Source organism: Macrobrachium rosenbergii, chromosome 2 (assembly GCF_040412425.1).
Source record: "Macrobrachium rosenbergii isolate ZJJX-2024 chromosome 2, ASM4041242v1, whole genome shotgun sequence".
In the NCBI taxonomy this organism is placed as follows: domain Eukaryota; kingdom Metazoa; phylum Arthropoda; class Malacostraca; order Decapoda; family Palaemonidae; genus Macrobrachium; species Macrobrachium rosenbergii.
The window spans coordinates 11,476,160-11,497,109 of NC_089742.1; the positions used below are offsets into that span (position 1 = coordinate 11,476,160).

The window sequence follows — 20,950 nt, forward strand, 5'->3', positions numbered from 1 at the left end:
TCCGCGACGATGAAGTCCCAGGAGTAATTCTGGCCAAGGATGGAAATCGACAGGGGCTTGGTGCCGTAGGAGAGGATGGGGGATCTGTTGGCGGCCGTCAGGAAAGCGGCCGGGTCTGGTTTCTGGTTGCGGTCCTCCCTGGATGCCGGGAAGATCGACCTAAAGGCCCCTGTGTCGACCAGCATCATCCTGCCGGAGACGGTGTTGCGGACATAGAAACCTACTGGTTCTGGACCCCTGGGTTTTTTGGTTGCCATGGCGGTTTGTCCTGCTGGCTGCAGCCACCCCCGTTTTTTGAACGGGCAAACGAGCAGGGCAGCAGGCAGTTTCGGGCGTCTTTGCCGAACCACTTGTGGTAGCAACAGAGGCCCGGGGAACTCCATTTGTTGTGGGGCGGTGGCCGCCTCCTGGCGATGGCGTTGACGTCCGTGAAGTGCTGCGCCGTTTCTATGAGGTCGTCGTGAGGCATGGTGTAGGGGTGAGGACCTTTGGGAGGAGCTGGTGAAGGTAAATCTCCCGCAACAGGTTTATTTCCTGCCACTTTTTCGTGCCGTCGAAATCTGGTAGTGAAAGAAGGTCCTCGACCATGCTCCATGCGTCCCTTGCGTTGAGGTCATGCCATGGGTTGACGCAAGGTCGATGAAGGCGGCCCCGCTCGGCGATAGGTAGAACGCAAGGGGAGGATCTTCTTCAGCGGCGTTGTATGTAGGGTGTGTGTGGGGCACCGCGGGCGAGTTTTCTGTATACCTCCTCGGGAGGGCATTGAGGACTGTGTGTCGGACTGCAGGATTTCGTCCGTCAGGTGCGCCACCCTGAAGTGACTCTCGACCCTACGCAGCCACATCGTTGGGTTCCCCTGTATAAAAGGTGGCAACTTTATGGTCAGGGTGGCCCGTTATGTGTTGCCGGGCCATGGAGTGTTCGGGGTACTGGCATGGGTGTGGAGGTGCGGTAGGGCCTCGGTGCGGGGGCGGGTGAGATGGGAGGAAGGTAGACCTCCGAGTCCGCGAGGTCCACGGTTAACTGCACGAAGGAGGGGATGCCCGCGTCCATGCTCGCTCTTTGCCCTCTTACTGGAGTGAGGTACTCGCGTCAGAACGCACTTTTGTGCGCAGTGTGGGTTCGCTAGTGACGCTGGTGGTTTTGCCAACAAGAGTCAGCACGCTCAAACGCTGGTTACAGCACCTGTTTTAGAAACATATAAGAGCGTTGGAGAATTCCTGGAGCCAAGACTGAGTCGCGTGTCGGTCCGCTAATGGCTCCGGGATACTCCGGTCACCACTGTAAGAGGTGCAAAAGAAACGAGCAGGTAAAGTTACTGCTGGTTTATTACAGATTCAGGCAGTTTATATAGCGCACTGGCGCGAACGCGAAAGACAATGACATTGAGCGTGACCTAAGGTCAAAAACTATTAACAATAATATCGGTGAATAAATACAATTTACAATACAAAAACATACAGAGCTCAATATGGATACAGTCTTGATGCCTGCGAATAAAGAAACATACGATACATAATTTATGACAGTTGGACAAATACATATAGAGTTGAAATGGTAGAAAATGCGTGACCTGGCACGTTAGGCGTGACGATTTGAGTACAAAGAAAGTGGGAAGTCACCAAAGAAAACTTGCTCAGCGGAGACTTGATTAATGACGCCTTCAAAGTACAGTACTCCGCTGACGTCGATGTGGTGACTTTACAACTGTATCAATAATAGCAACAAGGCGTCTTCAGGATAAATTATGAATATTGTTTTAATACAATACGTAGTCAATAGTTGACTCGCATTGTCTGCATATATATGTACACGATGTGTTATTGATTTTTAATTTTCGGTAATTTTTAGCATTTTGTATTTCATGTATATAACAGTTTACTAAGACCAACACAACATAATACTACATAAATAATCACAAGTAATTATTCTTAGTAAAGTATTTGTCACATAAACTGCAGTTTATAGTTAGTATTTACAATTTATTATTTTGTCCTTGCTTTATTTATAATTATATATATATATATATATATATATATATATATATATATATATATATATATATATATATATATATATATATATATATATATATAACTATTCATATATATATATGTGTGTTTTTTAGGATCAGATCACTTGATTTTTGTGGGTACCTCCATTTACACACTTTTTTTTTTATGTGCATTACACTATAAGGTTGACAACTGTTGAACAGTGGACGATAGGGCAAAGTACGAAATGGTTCAGTCATGTCTGCTACTGACCCCTCCTTTCCTCATCTCCCACAACCACCTTCCTCACCACATCAGCCTTCCTCACCTTGCTATACTTCACCATTACTAAGCATGTCTTCACCACTGCCCAGCCCTTCGTGTCGCGATCATGTGTTCCAGCTTCTCCCCATTCCTCTATCACCCATCCTTCCTTCATCCCCTCATCATCCTCCCTTATCACCACTACCTGGCCCATCACATTCATCCCCTCACCACTCACCCTCATCACCACTACCTGGCCCTTCTCATTTCTCATCCCTTGCTCACTCACAGTCACCATCTCCCGGGTCCCCATGAGCTTGCATCACAATCGTCACTCATCACTAAACATCTCCTCTCACCACCAGCCACTGCATCACCCACAGCAGAGTCAGCGCTTATTCTTTATGAAGTTGAGGAAGAAGAATAACACTCTCCACCCAGCTCGGATGAGGAGTAATGTGAGTATAGGTTCTTAGGTTTATTTAGTCTAAAGAAAACTGTTCCGTGGCGGAGGAGGGAGGGAGAGGTGAAAGGGGTTAAGAGTTTTTACATATAATAATAATAACGTACATGTTATAGAATTGCCTCCGCCGTGGCACAATGCATCACCATACTGCCTTAGTTTTCTATTTAGTTCTACACCTTCTTATGCCTCTAGCAATTTTTGCAGAAACTTATTATTAGGGGAGGTAGTACTCCACTGGGATCACAACAGATGTAGCCCACAGCGACACAGCCTACAAAAGGTTGGGGACCACTGCATGCAGTACATAATAGATTTTAAGCAGTAATTATTAAATTTTGGTTGAATTTACATGGAATGACCTTTTTGAGTGTATATATATAAGATATATATATATATATATATAAAACTATATATATATATATATAAATATATATATATATAAAATTATGTATCTTTATTCATTTATATATGATGGTAGAGTTGCTATTAATTTTATAATTAGCTTTTGATATTAATATTAGGATCTATTACAAAGTAATGGTGTCGACCTGGGGCATTGCCGAGGTTTCTGCTTGGCTTACAAGAATAGGATTACAAAAATATGTTCAAGCTTTTTGGTAAGTCCTTTAGCGTGAACAAATAAGAAATATTTACTTTTCAGAAAACAGATTTGTTTTTCCTCTATATTAAACTATTGAGTACAGTTTGTTAATATACTTATTGACTTAAAACCAAAACGAGCGCATCTTAAAGTTCTGCCTCCGACTGTATGTCACATGATGCAAAAGGTTAAATTCTCAAGATCACAGAAAAACAAAAAACAAAAAATTTTTCACGATAATTCCAGTAGAATCATCGTATAGGCGTCAAACCGAAACCAAAATGTGTCTTTCAATTCATGCATCTGACCTCCTTGGCGGAGTCTGAGCTCTGAAGCTTTTTTCCTTGTATTTGTCACAATTTTTGCGTTATTTTTCAATCTGTTTTAAATGATGTAGTCATTGATCAAACTCACCTCATACACAGTTTTGTTTCTTTTTAAATTGATTAGTAATGTTACAGAACCCAAATTAACTTTTCTTTTACAGATCTGTAAACAACATAATGCCTAATGTCAAAGCCCATCAATTCCTTGCCCATTTTGTAGTTTGCCAATTTACAGTTTTTGCGAATACACTACGCACTTACAGATATTTCATGAACATGAAAAAAAGTTCAAAATCAATTGTCTTGATCTGATTGTTATATAAAACCTTTACAAGAGTGACGCCATATAAACGGCATAATCAAAGAAATCATGCAATAAAAGAATTCTTTGACTTCCCATCAATTAGTTCTCCAAAACTTGCAGAATCAAACATAATAAACAATGCTGAGAAGCCACAGCATGAACATTATATGAAACCGATTCACTCAGGAAGCAATTGTGGTGAAAGCCAAAGAAGGGGTGAAGGAGGATTTTACAAAGCATTTTGCACACTACCTACTCAGTATAAAAGAGACACATGCTACCAGACAATTTGCAAAGTCTCTAATTTCAGGCTAGAGTTTTACTGAATTTCACTGTTAATACATTTAAACAAATGATAAATCAATGTTTCTTAGAAGAACATGGATGTTACCCAAAAAGAATTCTCAAACATACAAAAAATTAATGGCTTTATATGAAACAATGTTTTGATGAGGAGATAAATGCAGGTCAACAGTAAGTTCAAATTAAAGAACTATGTTATATCAAACTTTCCTTATTTTGCACCACATTTATTTATTATCTGTTCATGACCATCTCCACATATCATTATGTCCCTATAATTGATATGCTAAAAGCATTTCTTTCAATTGATGTCCAGAAACAAGTGCAAAAAATGAACATAGTAGTCATCACCCAAATGTTTTATATGACACTTGTGATGGTGAGTGTAATAATACTGAACGCTCTTCAACAGCTGTTATTAAGCTTTACATGTACATAGATGAGTTTGAACTCTGCAATCCATCGGTGCCAAGTGTATCAGGACTACCAAATTGACTGCAGTGTATTTTAAGATTGAAACTTGCCTAAAATCTAAGAAATAAAGATACCATATTTTTGTGTTGATTTTGCTAGGCATAAGTATTTGAAATTATATGATCAACATACCAAGCATTGTTTGAGCCGTTGTTAACAGACTTGCATACTCTTGAAAATGGCATTGAGTAATGAATCAGGCTCTAAAAACTTAAACTTTTGAAGCAGTATTGGAGGTTGTGCTGGGAGATAATTTATCTTCCCATTCTGTGGCTGGTTTTCAGACACATTTTAATTCAGAACTTACCTCCTTTTGTAGATTTTGTTTTAGTATAAAATACTCTCAGTTCAGGGACACATTATGCATATCTAAACTTAGAGAAAGGAATAATGCTGCTATGCCAATCAAATCAAGTTCATTGATGATGATGCAGCAGATGCAGCTATATGGCATTAAGCATAGATGTGCATTCTCTCAATTAAGTTACTTCAAAGTTCCTGAAGCATTTCTTCTGATATAATGCATGACTGTCTTGAAGGAATCATTCCCTCAAGAGTTGAACTTGTTCTTAAACAACTTTATACTGAGAAGCTTGTTACAGTTAAAGATTTAAATGAATCCCTCCCCTTCACACCAGGTTACCTGTCAGTGATAAGCCTAATTCTTTTCTGACAATTTTTTTAGTGGTGGTTGCAAGATTGTGGGTAAGGCTTCACAGAAGTTAGAGCTTTTCTAATCCTGCCTCAGCTTGTTGTCTTTTACCTCTGTACTCTGCAGCATGGGATGTTTACATAACACTGAGGCAATGTATGGATTTTATATTCAGTCAGTTATTGAAAAGATTCTCTGCCATTTTTAGCCAGCTTAATTGAATTACTATCTTCTAAAATTCAAGAGCACATTTGGTCCTGGTAATTTATATACCTAAACATCATTTCATGATGCACTTTCCATCACAAATTTCGGACCCTTGAGAAATTTGTTGGTAAAATTTTGAGGCTAAACATCAATATTTTAAAAACTTATTGTAAATACTAGAATTTTAAGAATGTCACTCAAACACTGACTGAAAGACATCAAATGAAAGTTGCTCATGCACTTGCATCTACATGTTTTTTGTCAGAGGAAAGGAACCACAATCTGCAGTAAATATATTGATGTAAACAACAAATCTCTAAAAGTTGCCCTTCAAGATAAGATTGGTAAACCATTTTATTCACAGTTAAAGTTAAATTGTCTGAAAGTTGATGGCATAGTTCATAACATTAATTCAAATGCTTGCTATATTTTAGTTGCATTGATGAAATTCCATGTTTTCAAGTCAAACACTTAGTATTATTGGAAGATGAGTGGTATTTTTGTCTAAAATTGTTTTTACCTCTGTTGTATAATGAGATTGCTCATGCATATGAAGTTGAACCTCAGTCAGTTTGGATAAATTGTTCTCCTGATTCTTTACAGAGCTGTCACAAACATAGAATTTACAAGAAAAATCAGGTAACATATGCTTATTCTATATTCTTTGTCAACAAGTACCTCCAATACCTTAAGTAAGATTATAAAGCATTCGTTTTTCTCTCTTTGGAACTGAAAAATTATTATTTGTGCATTTTTTTAACAGTAATGTACAGTTTAAGCAATTCATAATGTGGATTTTTGTACCAAACTTTAAAAAGATTGTTATTATTTATATTTCATTAGACAATGAAATGGAAGGGCAAGACATTTTGGACATTAATGAGAAGATGATTGGGGAGCTGATTCCTCCAATAGGAAAACAGCTCCTTTACTTAAGGGAGCAGGCTATTTTGAAGGGCTCATCTCCCTCAAAGCTGGATGCCAAACCTGGAGCTGAAACGCAGTCACCTCCGACAGGAAACTCATCAGAAATAACTTCTACCCCAACAAGCAGTACGTCAGGAATAACCTCTATGCCGAGTAGTAAGTCAGGACAACAATCACCAACTTCCCAAATAGACGCGTCGTTCACTGATGATGAGAAATGTCTCAGCCATAACCCAACCAAAAATTATGAAAACCCTGATGAACTTTGGAATGATTTACAGAATTACAAGTGAGTTGCTGCTCTTTATAACACATTATTTCTGGGCCCCTGCACGCTTTTTGAATGTATTCATTACCAAGTGGCCTTCTCTTGATGCTCACCTCATTTAATTTTTGACATTTCAGACTGCCTCTATTTTCACCATGCATAAAGACCATCTTACAAACAAGGAAAAGTTCACAGGATTACCTGCCTGGGACTTCAAACAGAAGGGCACTCATCAGATGGCGCTTACAGATGATCTAGTAAAAAAGCATATTGTGTAGACGAGTACATCATTCTTTATCTATTTCATTGCTTTTATACCTTAAATGCCCTGGTATATTATGGGCCTCCCTTGAGGCTATTGTCTGCAACAATATTAATTAAATTTCAGTATATTATTGAACATTATAGTTTTGTAATCTCTCAGCTTATAAATGCAAAATAATATAAGGCATCTATATACTACACAGCCTGCAATATTGGAAGGGCAATATTTGATTTTCTGTGACTTGTTTCCTGTTCATAATATAAGGGTCCCTGTATCAGGTTTCTATTCAGGACACTGTCAAACAAGGATACAAAACCTCTTGAATGCCCTGTTCAGGCGGTATCCACACATTGGAGACCCTGTGAGAATTTGTACACTGTTATTAATGTTCACTATGTGATGTCCATCTCACCTGTGTCTGTTGTCCATTTTTATTTACTTGATCAAAGTAAATAGCTTTCTAGATTTAGCGTATGGAGTATAGCTGCGTTGTGTGCCAATATATTTTAACTTTTGTTATTAACTATTCTGTAATACATGTTTTGTTTCAGCGGTGGGGCCATAAGTAATTCATAACACTCAACACACTTCATTATACCCCATGAGATGTTTGATCACTGGAAGTACTGTATCTATCTGGTTTTTTCACAAATCTCTACATGTTACTAACTGTGCAATGTTTAGGCATGGCCAACTTATCTCGATTTATTGTTTCATATTCAGTTTTATACATAAAGGTCAATAATCAGTATGTAATTATTACAATACAGCCATCTGGCATTTCACCTGTTGAATCAAGGAATTATACAACTCTTTATTCTCTCACATGGTTTATATTTCTAATGTAAGTTTATCTTTTAAGATATAGTGTATCATATGTGCACTGTACTAAACTACAGCATATGTATTCTAAGAGCATTTTGTTTTGTGTTATTCAACAGAAGTTTATCTTTTAAGATATAGTGTATCATATGTGCACTGTACTAAACTACAGCATATGTATTCTAAGAGCATTTTGTTCTGTGTTATTCAACAGAAGTGTTGGAGGATGTCCCTTCGATGATGAAAAATATTCGAATGCCATTAGGCTGGAACCAAATGATGGGCAAATTCTAAAAAAAAACTGGGGCCTAGGGACAGGAGGTCGTAAGAGGGTTGGGAAACAGTGGATGAAGAAAGGGGGTTTCTGTCAAAAGACAGAAACTTAAGGTACTATTTTTTTATTTCTATTCTGCCTGCTTATTTTATGATTAAGGTTATATTCGGTTTGGTTGCCGGGATAGTTCAGAGGGGAAGGGGGTAATTTTAGAAGAAAATTAGAAGAGAAAGAAAAAAAGATAGAAAATGGAAGAAGTTGAAAATTAACAGAATGGGGCTAACCAGTTCTGGTCTTGTCAGTTTATAATTTGTTTGGTGTAACGGGACAAGGGCCATTCATTCTGTCTTACTTTCATATGTCTTGTTGTTTCCATACTCCAGGCACACTCATTTGAAGTTCTGGTTGCTAACATTATGGTTAGTTATTCACGATAATGATACTTCATATAACCACTCTTTAAACTTTTTAATTTATTTTCCAGATTGATTTAGAAGGACCTGGGGATGATGAAGTGACACTCATCACATAGATATTTTAAAAATGAATATAAAAAGGATCACCTGATCTTGCTATGATTGCAAGAAAAATGGAGAGGACATTTGCTTTCAGATGGAAGAAGATCAACGATCCAAATTTGTCTGTGGAAGACATCCTCTTAGATTTTCCAGTTCCAAGGAAAGAAATTTTGTAAGTTTCATTGTCATTATCATCTTGGAGGCCGTAAGGTCTTGCATATTGGGCAGAGGGTAGTGGTCGGGCTCCGTTGCAATGTTGAGCTGTCTGTAGTCGCTGCAGGGTCTCCAGGGAGCCGTCCGGTTTCTGCACCATGTGGAGGAGGCCCATGGACTGGAGGCTTCCTGCAGATGCCCATCCGTTCCATCTCCGCGAATGCTTTCGGGCCCTGAAGGCGCTGAGGAAGCCCTGCGGAACTTCGTGTGTCGGGGCCCTTTGTCACTCATATGGTGGTATATGCTGGTGGCTGGGGCCCCGGGGACTTGGCGGCTCGGGCTTAAACACCTCAGGGAACTCCGACAGAAGGTGTGCGTACTGGTGGGAAGCGCGACGCGCTGATGGTGGGTCTGGGTCCCGCCGTTAACGGGAGACCGGCAGAGTCGGTATCGAGGCGGCGCTTGCGCCCCACGTCGATCAGCAGGCCGAAGTGCGCCAGAAAATCGGCCCCAGGAGTGGGGTTCCTCCGCGGCACGATGAAGTCCTCGCTCTGGAGTAACTGCGGGCTGGTGGAGATCGACAGGAGAGGATGAGGGTTGGGTTGGCGGCGCCGCGGGAAGGCGGCCGGGTCTGGTGTCTGGATTGCGTCCTCTGGATGCTGGGAAGACCGACTTGAAGGCTCCTGTGCGACCAGCATCATCCTGCCGAGACGGTTAATCGGCGAGAAACCTACTGTTTTTGAGGCCCTGGGTTCTTCGGCCGCCATGGCGCCTGTCTTGCTGGCGCCGCCACCCCCCGCTTTTTTTTTGAACGGTTGAACGAAAGAGACCAGGCAGTTTGAGCGCCCTTTCGAACCACTTGTAATAGCGACAGAAGCCGGGGACCACCGCTCTGTGGTTCGTGGACGTCTGTTGGCGATGGCGTTGGCTGCTTCTCTCGTCCTCTTCAGGCTGGACGGAGCCGACCGCTGAGTGGCCGGTTTTAGCCGCTGTGAAACCTTGACGGAGTCTGGCGAGGTGTTGTGCCGCTCTATGAGGTCCTCACAGGCATGGTGTAGGGTGCGATCTCTGGTTGCGTACTTCCGAGAGTTAGGCGAAGGAAAAATTTCCCGTGCGGCTTATCTCCTGCCGCTTGTTTGTGCCACCGAGACTGGTGTTGACAGGGGAGATCTACCGACCATGCCCTGCGTCTCTTGGTTCGAGGTCGTGGCGTGGATTATTGGCAAGGTCGATAGCACGGGCGGCCGCTCATGCGATGGCAGGAGCAAGCTTCGAGGAGGAACTTTTGTGGTGCTGTATGTGAGGGTGAGTGTTTGGTACCAGCGAGATGAGTTTATTTGGCCGTCCTCGGAAGGGCGTTGAGCACTATGTCGGCCTGTAGGATTTCGTCCGTGGTCCGCGATTCTGAAGTGGCTCTCCCACCCTGCGCAGCCACCTCGATGGGTTGCTCTATGTGAACGGCGGCAGCTTTAGGGGTGAGGGCGCCCGCGACAGTTGCCCGGCCGCCAGGTGTTCGGGGCGCTGGTGTGGAGTTGCGGGAGGGCCTCGATGCAGGGGCGGGCGCGGTGTGATGGGAGGTAGGTAAACCTCCGAGTTCGCGGGGTCGCGTTTAACTGCATGAAGGAGGATATCGGCGTCCATGCTCGCTCCTTTGACCCCTTACTGGAGTGGGGTACTCGCGTCAGTACGCACTTTTAGTGCGCCCGTGTGGTCCCGCTAGTGACACTGGTGGGTGCGCCCGACGAGTCATGGGCACGCTCAAGCGCTGGTTACAGCGCCGTGTTTAGCTGCTAAGAGCGTTTTGGAGAAATCCTGGAGCCAAGACTAGGTCGCCGTGTCAGTCGCTAATGGCTCGGGATACTCGGGTCACCACTGTAAAGTGTCAAAGAAACGAGCAGGTAAAAGTTACTGCTACTTTATTACAGATCCAGGCAGTTTATATAGCGGCCGACTGACGCCCGACCCGCGAGAGACAATGGAATTGACTGTGACCTGAGGTCGAAACAATATACAATAATATGCAGTGAACGAGTACAAATTACAATACAAAACATACAGAACTACAATATGGATACAGTCTTGATGCCTGTGAATGAAGAAACATGTGATACACAATGTGTGACATTTGTATAAATACGCATAAAGTAAAAATGATTAAAAATGCGACCTGGCACGTTTTAGGCGTGACTAATTGAGCTTGAAGAAAATGGGAAGTCACCAAAGAAAACCTGCTCAGCGGAGACTTAATTAATGGCGCCGCCTAAACACTACGCTGGCGCCGATGTGGTGACTTTACACGATCAGCAACGTGAAAGAGAGAAGCTTCAGAGAATGGATAAAAATGGCACAAATTAAAGCAAAGCAGAAAAGGCAAATATGGCTAGTGCAGAAATCAGTATAAGCTGTAGCAGGATGAAAATAGGAAAACTGTATTGGAAAGGATTAGCGATGCCATCGTTCATGGAAGTCATGAAACTCGAAAGAAAACCATAAATGAACTACAAAAAGTAGACAGTCAAGTATAGCCTATAGAGCAATTCTGAAAGTCTCAAGTTACACAACAAATTGAGTTTTAAGATTCGAAATAGGGGCCTCTTCCTGCCATTCAAGAGATATGAAGAATAGACTATTCTATCTGAAACATGTGTAAAGTCACCACATCGGCGCCAGGATAGTGTTTCGGCGGCGCCATTAATTAAGTCTCCGCTGAGCTTGTTTTCTTTGGTGACTTCCCGTTTTCTGCAAGCTAAATTAGTCACGCCTAAAACGTGCCAGGTCACGCATTTTAATCATTTTTACTTTATGGTATTTATACGAATGTCACACATTGTGTATCACATGTTTCTTCATTCACAGGCATCAAGACTGTATCTATATTGTGTCTCTGTATGTTTCGTATTGTAATTCGTACTCGTTCACTGCATATTATTGTTTATTGTTTCGACCTCAGGTCACAGTCAATTCCATTGTCTCTCACGGCCCGGCGTCAGTCGGCCGCAATATAAGCCGCCTGGATCTGTAATAAATCAGCAAAAAAAGGATCACCTGATCTTGCTATGATTGCAAGAAAAATGGAGAGGACATTTGCTTTCAGATGGAAGAAGATCAACGATCCAAATTTAATTGTGGAAGACATCTCTCTTTAGATTTTCGAGTTGTAAGGGAAAGAAATTTTTGTGTTTCATTGTCATTATCATCTTATTTGATGTTTTTTTGGAGGGGGATGTAGATTGTGGATTTATCAAGAGTTTGCGCAGGTAGATGAATAGAAATTGTCATTAATACTATTAAACAAATATTTTTAGAAAAAGCTAGATTGCATAAGTAATTTGTGACGCTTATTATTTCAGCTTAGGGGAAGCTGAACGTCATGGTATTTTCTGCCTTCTTGAGTAATTTCAACAAAGTTACAGTCATCATTGGTCGAGTTGATGAAGTATGCCAAGTTGCGTTCCAAAAACTTATATATTGATAGGAGGCCATTCTGGATAAATTATTGATGAAGTCTACAGCAGTTTTCAGCATTGTTCTTTTTATATGAAGTTTTCTCAATTTTCCTTGTGAGGGCACAAAAATCACCATTAAGTTGGCTAAGTATGTTTCCAAAACTCTTCTCAAGACATTCAACCTAACAATAGGCCATCTTCAGGAGAAGTGGTTCTGAAAAAGTTTGACTTGAAGTAGCAGACAGGTAGGTATTTATATCTGGTGGGGAGGTGAGTGGCCATGGGTTTCAGCCAATTTTTATAGATGCTTTATAACCATCTATAAATATACAACAGCTGCTTGAGTCAACATTGCCATCTAGTAGAAGAAATCCTACCCCAAGCAGTGGCTCAAGTTAGGAATTTGTCTATATACCGTTCTGATTGGCTAACAGCTCTCTTGGAAATACTGTACTGAATTTTCATTGGCTGAAAACGTTTCTGGGAACTTCTGAGAATCCTGAATTTTGATTGGCTGAAACAAACCCATGGTGTGGCCTTTCACTTCCCCACCAGATATAAATACCTGCCTGTCTGCATGCTACCACTAATCATTCTTTTTGCAGAACCACTTCTCCTGAAGATGGCCTATATATATATATATATATATATATATATATATATATAATATATATATATATATATATATATATATATATATATATATAAAAAGAAAGGAAAAATATCATGCATAAAATAGAGGAATATTAGCCTAAACGATATCTCAGGACGACTTTCAACCTGACAATAAATATATATATATATATATATATATATATATATATATATATATGTGTGTGTGTGTGTGTGTATATGTATATGTATATGTATATGTATATGTATATATATATATATATATATATATATATATATATATATATATATATATATATATATATATATATATATATTGTCAGGTTGAAAGTCGTCCTGAGATATCGTTTAGGCTAATATTCCTCTGTATTTTATGCATGATATTTTTTCCTTTCTTTTATATATATAATATATAATATATAATATATAATATATATTAAATATATATATATATATATATATATATATATTTAATATATATATAATATATAATATATATTAAATATATATATATATATATATATATATATATATATATATATATATATATATATATATATATATATATATAAATATAAATATAAAAATATATATATATATATATATATATATATATATATATATATATATATATATATATATATATATATATATATATATATATATATATATATATATATATATATATATATATATATATATATATATATATATATATATATATATATATATATATATATGTATATATATAAATATAAATATCAATATAAATATATATATATATATATATATATATATATATATATATATATATATATATATATATATATATATATATATATATATAAATATAAATATAAATATAAATATAAATATAAATATAAATATAAATATAAATATAAATATAAATATAAATATAAATATAAATATAAATATAAAAATAAAAATATAAATATAAATATAAATATAAATATATATATATATATATATATATATATATATATATATATATATATATATATATATATATATATATATATATATATATATATATATATATATATATATATATATATATATATTATATATTTAATATATATTTAATATATATATAATATAATATATATTAAATATATAAATATAAATATAAATATAAATATAAATATAAAATATAAATATAAATATAAATATAAATATATAAATATATATATATATATATATATATATATATATATATATATATATATATATATATATATATATATATATATATATATATATTGTGACGTTCCTTACTTTTAATCACTCTTCCTTAATTTAACCTGATGCCAGATGTTACGGCAAATGTCTTGTCTCACAATCACTGATTCAAGAACGGCACATAAAAAAAAAAATATTCAGTGATTTTCACACACTTCACAGCTAAATATTAAGATGGTACCAAGTATAAGATGATAATATACTTTTTCAAACAAAATACACTGCAATCGGGATGTAGAAAACACAGCAGGTAAAAGGTCTTAAATATAATATATAAAGTACTTACATACTATATACTCGTACAACACTTAGCTCCAAACAATAGTAATGAAGAAGTAATCCAAACTTAAGCAAGCAGTAAACCAGACTCAACTCTGGGCGTATAATTTACGTCTCCAGTACACTAAATTTTAACAAAAGGATTCTAATACTGGGGTAAATATACAAAATTCCATGGATTAACATCTCAGGTGATGCCACTGGAGGTTTTAAAAAAACATATATCTTCAGCAGTCAATAGATGGCGTAGAGTGTAGGGACTGCAGCAACTCCTAGATGTCGCTGAAGATAGTTGGCAGGATAGCGGACGAAAGAATTCTCAAAAAGGAGGTTGCAGATCCTCATATTATATATATATATATATATATATATATATATATATATATATATATATATATATATATATATATATATATATATATATATATATATATATATATATATATATATATATATATATATATATATATATATATATATATATATATATATATATATATATATATATATATTACACACACACTAACAAATATTTTCTTTTCACAGATTTCTGCGTACGGTTTGCTTTGCAGCTTCTGCCATCACTCTTTAAAGAGAATGAAGAATATCTTCTAGTTCATTCACAAGAGGTAACCCACTGTTATTAAAATGCATAGTATTATTATTGTTGCTATACTGCATTATACATATATGTCGTCATTTTGTGTATATAACATGTCGAAATATACTTTCATCTTAAAAATTATTTCTGCTAGACCAGAAAGGCAACAAAAACTAGTGATTACCTCATATTAACTTATATCACCGCACGCTTCTCTGTCAAAAGGTGTCAACCAATGCATTCACTTAAATAGTATTAATGCATTAAAATATCTTGCTGAAATGACCTTTTCCCAATGTATATATAACTCTGGTCAGTTTACACAGTTTCTGATACTCCTTTCCAGGATATAAAATCTCCAGCTCCAGTCCTCACCTGTCAAGGAGGAGAATACCAGCTTCACATTAATAGCAGATCTGTTTTTTCTAGGAAAAACCCCAAGTTTACAAATGTTTTTGAATCAATGTTTCATTCATATTTTGTATTTTCATTGGAATATCCAAAACCAATTGAAAAAACTTTGTTATTCTTGGAATCATATATACTTCAACATAACTGCAAATTACCCCCTTCTGTTTGTACATGGGCAAAAAAAATTGGCATGGGGGCATAATAATGAGTCTATATGTGGTTGCTTTTCCTTATGTTATGAATTTAAAATAGATGATAATATGCATATTATACTGACTTTTTTTTTTTTTTTTTTTTTTTAGCTGATAGGTAAGATGGGTGAAAGAAGAGTGAGGGCAGTTAGCTAGCTAACCATGGTAGGGAATAGTTTAGAAAGTGAAATATTAGTAAGAGTAATGTCAAGTGTGGTTTATCCACAATTTTATTTTGATAAGGGTACAATTTTTCTAATATTAACATAATACAATAATAATTTTACATTATAAAATTATTATTGTATTATGTTAATACTGACTTTGTTTTTTGTAAATGAAAACTACCGAGATGGCAATTTGTCTGTCCGTCCGCACTTTTCCTGCCCGCCCTCAGATCTTGAAAACTACTGAGGCTAGAGGGCTGCAAATTGGTATGCTGATCATACAGCCTCCAATCATCAAATATACTAAATTGCAGTCCTCTAGCCTCAGTATATATTATAACTGCAAATGTGTAATCAAGTGACTTTTGGCAACAATATAATTGTCAAGTACTGCATGCTTCAAAATTATAATATATAATTATATATATATATATATATATATATATATATATATATATATATATATATATATATATATATATATATATGTATATGTATATATATACACTATATATATATATATGTATATATAGACACTGTATATATATATATATATATATATATATATATATATATATATATATATATTACATAGACATATACGCATATAGCAATATATATATACTTTTGATTTTCAAGTGCAATAAAAATAATAAATTGATAAACCAAACTTTTAAAATCATTGACCTTATGATTTTATGTACGCTATAACTACACATAATGGTGTAATGGATTAATATATTAATTATATAATTAATATACACACGGTATATATTGTCGTACAGAATACCCTGCAAAAGGGTATTCTTTACCTCATGATACACCCCAAGTAAGGGTATCTCAAGTATATGTTATACCCATGATATGGGGGTATATTGTAAAGGGTATATTATAGTTCTTATATACCCCGATAGGTATGCTATTTTAACCACTAGAAATACCCTTTTTCTACCCCTTTTATACCCTTAATTTTTTTAGAGTGTACCAGGAACATCTCTAGGAAGGTGAGATGCTAAACTCTGTTCTTAAAACAGATACATCAATATAAAGACGACCCATGAACCTGGGCGGTTAACGGTGGTTGACAGCGATGTTAGACTTATATAGATCATTAGTTAGTTAGGGATGCACTTTCGAAGAGACACATTTTAGTAATTCTAGTATTGGCATCTCAGAATAGGATTTTGTTGCGGTCAGCGATTCAGACTAGGCAGCTGTTGTCAAGTGACTCTGATGAGTCAGTCTTTTTTCTTGGGTTCTAAATCTTTACATGTGTTAATAATGTGTCTCAAGAAGCAAGTTGTTATTAGGGGATTAATAGGGCGTTAATTCACATTGGGTAGTGTTTAGGCACATGTGGGATGTATAATGTGAAGTAATTTCGGGATCTTGACTGCTTGTGCTTGTTAAAACATGCGAAAATACGTGTGCGAGTGTTATCCTTTCTCTCTCTCTCTCTCTCTCTCTCTCTCTCTCTCTCTCTCTCTCTCTCTCTCTTTCTTTGGGTGAGAGAATTCACGCACTGTTAAGCAGAAATGCACGTAAGTGTTATAATTTTTGTTTGTTTTATTTTATTGTTAACTTTATTGTCAGCTTGAATGGGTAGCATGCTGCCTCTGCAGATTTGTGAGCGCTTCATGCAAATGGCATCATTCCTTCTGTGACGTTATCAGCTACGTCATTGGTCTGGGGGGTTTCTTGCTTCGCTCTGATGTAGTGCATTTGAAATTTGTTCTTTTATATATATATATATATATATATATATATATATATATATATATATATATATATATATATATATATATATATATATATATACATATATATACATACATACATATATATATATATGAAAATAAGAAGGCCCATAAAACACTATTTAAACGTTGAAACCATATATTTCGGGCACTTGTTTCTGTGCCCTGTTCACTGGTAGAATATGGACAGGTGAAAGTTACAATGGTATATATACAAAAACATGAAGGTGTGGCCTTAGGGCCTGATGTTAAGGAGGTGGCGTTTCTTAAGAAGGAGGAGATTGACCAAATTCCCAGTGGTTTTGGCCTCATTAGCTCCCGTTTGGCGATGGATCTGGCGGTCGCGTTTCTTGGGTCATCTTCTTCAAAAGGGTGCGAGGATTAAGGTGTCAATGGCGTCCGATTTCCAATGTCCTCCTGACAGGTTCATATTGTTGGTTTGATTGATGATAGCAGATTCCAGCATCTTTCTTTTGTACGGACAGCTACTCTTGAAACCAACTCCGCCCCACTCCAGTTAATGACATGCCCTGTATTTCTAATATGTAGGAAAATTCCTGAACTCTCCGAAGCGTAACGTACTGATCTTTTGTGCTCTGTTATTCTTTGCGAGAGCGATCTACCTGTCTCGCTACATAAATGTCATGACAATTACTACACGGTATCTTGTAAACCCGGCTTCTTCCCTTTTGGTATTTAAGTATACGTTAACGAGTGAACTCCCGATGGATTTGGGATAATGGAAAATGAAAGGATTATCAGAACTGAGTTGCTCGGTGGCCTTTTTGGATGTTTTCATCGTATGGAAGCTTTATTTGTTGTTGAAAATCTATTTGTCTGTTGTGAGTGGGACCTCTGTAGTATATTTTATTTGCTTTATTAATAGCCCTCTCGATAATGTGTGGTGGATAGAGCAGTTGGTACGTTAGGTGTTGGCGGATCGTGTTAAATTCTTGATCCAGGTACTCATTTGAACATATCCTAAGTCCTCTGAGGAATAGGTTGCACCCTACCATGATTTTTACGGAGACGTCGTGGTAGCTTAAGAAATGAATGTAGGAGACAGCGAAGGTGGGTTTTCTATATACTGTAAATGCATACCTGTTCTGTTTTCTTATGATCAGTACATCTAGGAACGGCAGTTTTCCGTCCTTTTTCCATTCTGTTTTAAATTTTATGGTCGGAACTAGCGAATTTAGCCTATATTAAAAAATTCCTTAAAGTCCCCAGCTATTGTCCCAGAAAGTAAAGATATCATCTACGTAATCTAAGCCAGATCATGTTATGGGGTTTGATAGACGACAAAGTTCTGTTTCGAAATATTCCATGTACAAGTTTGCTAGAAGGGGTGATAGGGGACTTCCATGCTACAGCCAAATTTTTGTTTGTAAAATTACCATTGAAAGAAAACATGTTGTTAGTTACACAGAGGTTGATAAGTTTTAAAGTTTTATCTATGCCAAGAGGAAAATGGTCTTCATATGGTTGTAACTTCCTCTCTAAGAAAAACAACACGTCGGCAATCGGGACTTTAGTAAATAATGAATCGACGTCTAGACTGAGCAGTTTGATGTTGTTTGAGGGGATGTTTAAACTATTAAATTTTTGTATGAAATCTTCTGCATGTTTGACGTGGGAGGATGAGAAGGTTCCTAGAAAGGTGATAACAAGTCTGCGAGCCATTTTGATAATTTGTACATGAAAGAGCCCTGCTAGATATTATGGGGCGTAAAGGAATCCCATCTTTATGTGTTTTCGGGAGGCCGTAAAAATAGGGGAGAGAGGGGTTGATTACAAGAAAGAGGCATGTCTCAAAGGCATTTTGCTAAATGTCTTGGAGCAAAATAACAACAAAAATTCGCTCCTGAAAAGATTCCAAAATGCATTAGTTAGCTTAAGAAAAGGGGGATATCATCATCACAAAATCTGACAAAGACGGGAAAATAGTTCTGTTAGACAAGGAGACATACATCAATAAAGTTCAAGAACTTCTAAACGATGCGGAGACCTACGACAAATTAACGAAAGATCCCACAACAAATATTGCTGCTCAGTTTAACAAATCAGTTAGAACAATAGGGGGCAATAAAAAAGACATAGAATTACTAGAGACATTCAAGGTAATCAACCCTCTCTCCCCTATTTTTACGGCCTCCTGAAAACACATAAAGATGGGGATTCCTTTACGCCCCATAATATCTAGCAGGGGCTCCTTCATGTACAAATTATCAAAATGGCTCGCAGACTTGTTATCACCCTTTCTAGGAACCTTCTCATCCTCCCACGTCAAACATGCAGAAGATTTCATGCAAAAATTTAATAGTTTAAACATCCCCTCAAACAACATCAAACTGCTCAGTCTAGACGTCGATTCATTATTTACTAAAGTCCTGATTGCCGACGTGTTGTTTTTCTTAGAGAGGAAGTTACAACCATATGAAGACCATTTTCCTCTTGCATAGATAAAACTTTAAAACTTATCAACCTCTGTGTAACTAACAACGTGTTTCTTTCAATGGTAATTTTTACAAACAAAAATTTGGCTGTAGCATGGAAGTCCCCTATCACCCCTTCTAGCAAACTTGTACATGGAATATTTCGAAACAGAACTTTGTCGTCTATCAAACCCCATAACATGATCTGGCTTAGATACGTAGATGATATCTTTACTTTCTGGGACAATAGCTGGGGACTTTAAGGAATTTTTTAATAGGCTAAATTCGCTAGTTCCGACCATAAAATTTAAAACAGAATGGGAAAAGGACGGAAAACTGCCGTTCCTAGATGTACTGATCATAAGAAAACAGAACAGGTATGCATTTACAGTATATAGAAAACCCACCTTCGCTGTCTCCTACATTCATTTCTTAAGCTACCACGACGTCTCCGTAAAATCATGGTAGGGTGCAACCTATTCCTCAGAGGACTTAGGATATGTTCAAATGAGTACCTGGATCAAGAATTTAACACGATCCGCCAACACCTAACGCAACTGCTCTATCCACCACACATTATCGAGAGGGCTATTAATAAAGCAAATAAAATATACTACAGAGGTCCCACTCACAACAGACAAATAGATTTCAACAACAAAATAAAGCTTCCATACGATGAAAACATCCAAAAGGCCACTGAGCAACTCAGTTCTGATAATCCTTTCATTTTCCATTATCCCAAATCCATCGGGAGTTCGCTCGTTAACGTATACTTAAATAACAAAAGGGAAGAAGCCGGAGTTTACAAGATACCGTGTAGTAATTGTCATGACATTTATGTAGGCGAGACAGGTAGATCGCTCTCGCAAAGAATAACAGAGCACAAAAGATCAGTACGTTACGCTTCGGAGAGTTCGGGAATTTTCCTACATATTAGAAATACAGGGCATGT

At 37.0% G+C, this 20,950-nt stretch overlaps 1 protein-coding gene and 1 pseudogene across 1 annotated transcript in view; both read left to right on the forward strand.

Annotated features, from left to right (window-relative positions):
* The window catches only part of LOC136849517 (uncharacterized), a 57,874-nt gene extending 41,651 nt beyond the window's left edge, over positions 1 to 16,223 (forward strand). Inside the window, exons 7-8 of the mRNA XM_067122861.1 lie at positions 14,983 to 15,065; positions 15,384 to 16,223. The gene's annotated coding sequence lies outside the window, so the exon portion shown is untranslated. The remainder of the gene's footprint in view (positions 1 to 14,982; positions 15,066 to 15,383) is intronic.
* LOC136842416 (uncharacterized) lies at positions 6,380 to 8,679 on the forward strand (annotated as a pseudogene).
* Positions 16,224 to 20,950: the final 4,727 nt, after the last annotated feature.